Here is a 5500-nt window from a genome sequence, read left to right on the forward strand (position 1 = left end):
GCAGATGTGTATTGATTACATGCAGGCATTGCAAAGGGCAAGGGCTAGGCCTTAGGGGTACAACAAACAGAAATGCCTCCTCTGCCCTTTTACGGATACACTCGTCGCCCAAATGTCGAAATGGTCAGATGTGTGGATTGGAAGCAATCGTCAAAAAGGTGTGTGTGTGTGGGGGGGGGGTCAGATACTTTGGAGTGGAAGTGCTGGGCCAGGAATCATGTTAAAATATCCATTCCTCGCTCCAAATCGATCGCAAAGGGGGCCTCGCTTTCCAATATCCGTGGTCACCTTTGCTATAAAGTAGGGTATTACTTTTTTAATGCAGTGGGCATTTCATTCTGCGACAGAGGGGAGGGGGGGAGAGGCAGAGAGAGAGAGAAACAGGGTGAGAGAGAGAGAGAGAGAGAGAGAGAGAGAGAGAGAGAGAGAGAGAGAGGAAGAAATATATCTATTGACCTCAAACACAAAGAAAATAACGGCGTGAGATAATGAAAGAAAGTGGCCTACATTCCAGATATTTCTCCGCCAGCTCTCTCGCCAGGGAGATTGGTTGCTCCGAGTCCGCCCATGACATTGGGGCTGAATTGTGTTCGCCTCATCTGGTTGTTTTAACTCCAGGTGGCCTCCCGCCGCGCGCTAATGCGATATCGATTGTTTATCCACGGCGACATCAACGTCGGGGCCGCGTGGCGACGAGAGTGTGTGTGTGTGTGGGGGTGGGGGGGGCTTATGGCAAGGGGGGTAGGAAGCTAGGTGGGAAGGGTTCTAAAAGATAACAGCGCTATGACTGAGGCGTCGGTTGATTCTGAATCAAGTCAGGTGGGAGGAGTGGGGGGGTAAAACGAGGTCTCCCAGAACGTATCCTATCTGGTAATAGTCCGGGTGTGAAATGGAAACAGCAACCGAGGGGGGAAAACGGTCGCAATGTGGCGCCCGCTCGATAAGGCCGTCTCTCCGTCGCATCCGAAATAATTCAATCTCCGAGCGCTGACAGGTTCCGGTGTGTAGCTCGGTGGAATCGGAGTCGGCGCCGCCCCCCCCTCCCCCTCCTCGCGGCCCCAGGGTCCGGGGGCCATATGGTCAGCTTGAGTGTATCGCGGTGACCTATGGCCGCCGCAGTTGTTCGGCCAACCCCCCCGAGGAGGCAGGTAATTACCAAGTCGCGCTGGCTACTAGGAAAGGTGAGCGTGATTAAATGTGTGTGTACACAGAGGTGTGCATAGGGTGGGGGTTCCCGTGTGTGTGTCTGTCTGTCTCTCTGTGTGTGTGTGTGTGTGTGTGTGTGTGTGTGTGTGTGTGTGTGCGCGTGTACTTACACATGTAGATATGGGGTGTGATTCGTGCCAGCGTAACAAACACTCAGTGCTTTCGTCGCCTGCATTGCGTGTATAAAGGTACTTTGGCGAGCTGATTAATAGGCGTGCATATACGCACGCGTTACGAGTCGCTCGCATTCTCAGAGGGTGACGTGTCAAAAGTGCCGTGCCACTTTTGCGCACATGCATGTAACGTTTGCACGCTCGTGTTAAGTCAGCGGGCACTAGAAGCTGCGAGCGGGGCTCATTTGTCCATATTGAATAAAAATTAATAATATTTATTTGCACTCAATCAAATTCCAGGACCCTCCTTGCATAACTTTTCCTAGATATGTGTCGTTTTATCTCCACTATCGCTACATTTTCAAATAGGTTGTGGCTGTTCGAACTGGTGCTGACGGTGCTGCAGCGCCCTCTATTGACAAGAAACACGTGTATCTGAACATTTGTTTTAAATTGCGAAGAAAGAGTCATTCAGATATTAGGCTTTATTAAAAACAAGTTGCTTAACATGTGCGAATTCCATTTATTGAGAATGCATTCGCAATGGGCAAGGACGAGATTAGAACCAGCTATGATTTAAAGGCAACTGATCTTACACGTGCGGCCGCTAACACGTCTGCTGCGCTAGCAAGGCACTGGCACGTTTGACACGTCGCTATGCAATTTCTGCACACATTACAAGCGAACGTACGTACGTTCATCTATGATTTTACCAAACTGTCATGTGTAGTGTTGGTGTCGCATATGTGAGGCGCATCTAACCTGTAGTGTTGCCGTCACGCACACGATGCGCAATTCGTGTAAACAACATGTGCACTGCGTCTGCGTGACAGGTACGTTACAGCTATGAGACGTCTGTCTCTCCATTGTTTGTCAATGGAAATTATACACGTGCGTTTAGACGTTTGATGTCATCGCGTCTTCTTAAGTAGGCGCAAGTCAAGCGTTTCAGTATGGTGTGCTGGCACTAATCACACCCCATAATGTAGACACTCACACCACCCACACCTACCTGTATAAACGCCTACTTTCACACACACACACACACACACACACACACACTGTACACAGATTCTCATTCCATGTATCTGTACAGTATGCTGAGTGTCTAAGGATGGAATGCTAGGCTAACTAACCCCTCTTCCCGATCAACCAAGTTGGTTTATCCATTGCACTCGCTCATACACCACCCCCCCCACCCCCCCCCACACACACACACACATACACACAAACTCATTTCAATGATAGGGCCCCCAGCAGCCAGGGGACTAACTGTCTGAGGTAAACCAGCAGGACTCAAGAGGCCGGTCATTGCAGGTTGCAGCGCCGCACAGCACATCGCGCAGACACCCGCATTTCGTTTGACTACTGTACGCACGCAGAGACGGATTGAGAGACGGTTTCTTGTCCAGCCATCCGAAAAACACCTTGCGAAATTGTGTTTGTGTTTGAGATTGAGGGGATATTGTATCTTCCTGAAAAAAAACGTTAGGAAGAAATATGTAAGCCCTTTGTGCCCAGATGCCACGACTCGTGGCCTAATTTTAAATTGACTGGATGTATTATTTCACTTTGCTTCCAAGCCCATATTCTGACAAATTCCACTGCTTGACAAATGGCTTTCGTAATACCCATATGTCTTTTTCTTGAAAGGGGGGGCATACTTAAAATCGGATACATTATGAAAGAACTTTGTTCAATTTATAAAGAGTCAAAGTGGAAGTCTGCTTCTCTGAGCATTCGTGTGTGTGTGTGTGTGTGTGTGTGCGCATGTGTGTGCGTGCTTGTGTGACTGTGTATGTCTGTGCATGTGTGCGCATGCGTGTGTGACTCCGTCTCAGCCATTAATAATATACAAGCGGTTGTTTCTAACTGTCCTCGTGTTGTTTACGGTGGGCTTCGAAGGGAAAGGCATTACTCTTAGTCGAGAGGAGGAAACAAATTTTCTCTGCTTGCGTTTTTATTGGGGCCGTACTTTAGACTTGTAATGTCTTTGTTTTTAGTCGCATGAATTATTTAGTATCGTGTGACAATTGGGTTTGCAGCTTTTATACCAATGACCTCCTGCTCTAGTCAATAGACGCCTGAACAGAAATGTGTTTTCACAGTAGAGGGAGGGAAGGAGAGAGAGAGAGAGAGAGAGAGAGAGAGAGAGAGAGAGAGAGAGAGAGGGAGAGAGAGAGAAACAGACGTGGCTACACAGCGCCTTGGCTGATTTCAATTCACAATGTGCAAGTTGACCTTTTGTGTAGACAATCAATAGATCCGTTTCAGGAATTGCACAGTCCATTTTAAGGAAACGATTGCTTCATGATCCATTATCCAGGTAGGCAGACGTTATTTACAAGAAAAAGACAATATTGACATAACAATAACACCTTTTTAATTACAGTTATGCCTATGTGTATTTATTTATTATTGATGTTTTAGAGTATTTTCCTCTAGATGGTTTGCTGGGATAATTGTAGAGTAAATGTGTCGTCACACTTGACTGCATTTGGCATACACACACACAGACACAGACACACACACACACACACACACACACACACACACACACACAGGCATACATTCTTGGCAAACACACAAGTCCATCTGCATAAGGATGGAGGCTCCTGCGCCCTTATTGGGTACAGAGGAAAATTGGACCTTACACTAACAGGAAGTAGATAAGCCATTAGACCCCCTACCGAGTCCCCACTCCCCCTCTCACACATACAACCCCCCAAAAAACACTTATATAGCCCTCCACCATCATCAGCTGTGGTCCGCAGAAAACAGCCCAACCAAGCATGTGTCGGCAGCCAGGCGTGACCGGATGAACGCCGCTAGGTCGCCGTTTCTTGACCGGAGAATTTGCGCTGATTCGCGCCGTCTCGCGATGATTAGGTCCGCTCCTATTAAACAACAAAGCAGACCCCATCTGTCTGCCAACCGGACCCTGTCGGACATCAGTCCGGAGAGTAGGCAACACGAGTACAGAGAGAGAGAGAGCGCATCAGGCTTCGGTACATGGATGACCATCAACCCCCCTCTCCTGCCGTATGTTAGAGGCCCTCTCTAAGGACTCAAATCCCTCAGAGAGCATGCTGGGAGACATGTCAATGACAGGGGATAATAGGCTGGAGAGACTAGGGAGGGGGGCCTCTTCTGCAACCGCCATGTCGCTCCTCTGCGGTAAACATCAATACGAGGACCAAGTTCACAGGGGCCATCTTTTGTGTGCACAGGCGAGGGTGAATGAGAACAGAAAGAAGACAGGGCTCAGGAAGGGGAGCAGGGTACGGGGAGAGTTGGCTTGAAAACCTTTAATTTACCACACCAGACAGAGCTGAGGAAACTTAAAACGAATGTCTTACAGAAAGGGTTATTTGGCATAGTCTCAATGGGATCTAAAGTGGGCCATACTGGCGGCGGACTTGAGGGGGGCTCTGAGTGAGTGTGTGTGTATGTGTGTGTGTGTGTGTGTGTGTGTGCATGAGTGTGTGTGTGTGTGTGTGTCTGTGTGTGTGTGTGTGTGTGTGAGTGTGTGTGTGTGTGTGTGTGTGTGTGTGTGTGTGTGTGTGTGTGTGTGTGTGTGTGTGTGTGTGTGTGTTGAGTGATGGGAGCCCGGCTAAATGATGGCACAGTGGTTGATATAACGAGAAACAGGCAAAAAAGGGGTCTCATTGACTTGGCCCAGATTGTATGATTTATATGGGTTATTTGGTATGCATTTGGGCAGCGAGGCAAGGTAATGGTGTTTGCAATGAGCTCTGGAGCGCGTCACTGGGAGGGATGCCGTGGCTGCACACTGATGCTACAGGCTAATTTGTTTGGATTAGCCTAGTTCAGTTAGAGCAGAGGGTCCAGAATCTCCTCAGAGTGATTGGAGGATGTGACCAAGGTTTTTGGCTCAACCCATATTATAGTAAAGTGAAAATAAATGAGGCTAAACTATGTAGAATAGTTTGGGTTGTGGTACTGTAGGTAAAAGGTTTGGAATAGTGAGGGTTTTTTACACTCAGATGACATTTGTGCCCGGAATATAATTTCTTAAACTGTTCTTGTCTAGCACAATTGAACCAATTGGCTGTTCACAATGATGCTAACCTGACTACCCAGGGCCCCAATGGGGAGAGGACCCTTGAAAGTCCTGGAACGAAAGTTTTTGTTTGCAGTTTGTCATATTTCTAAGTAAT

The sequence above is a fragment of the Borostomias antarcticus genome, assembly GCF_949987555.1.
Source record: "Borostomias antarcticus genome assembly, chromosome: 2".
Taxonomy (NCBI): Eukaryota; Metazoa; Chordata; class Actinopteri; order Stomiiformes; family Stomiidae; genus Borostomias; species Borostomias antarcticus.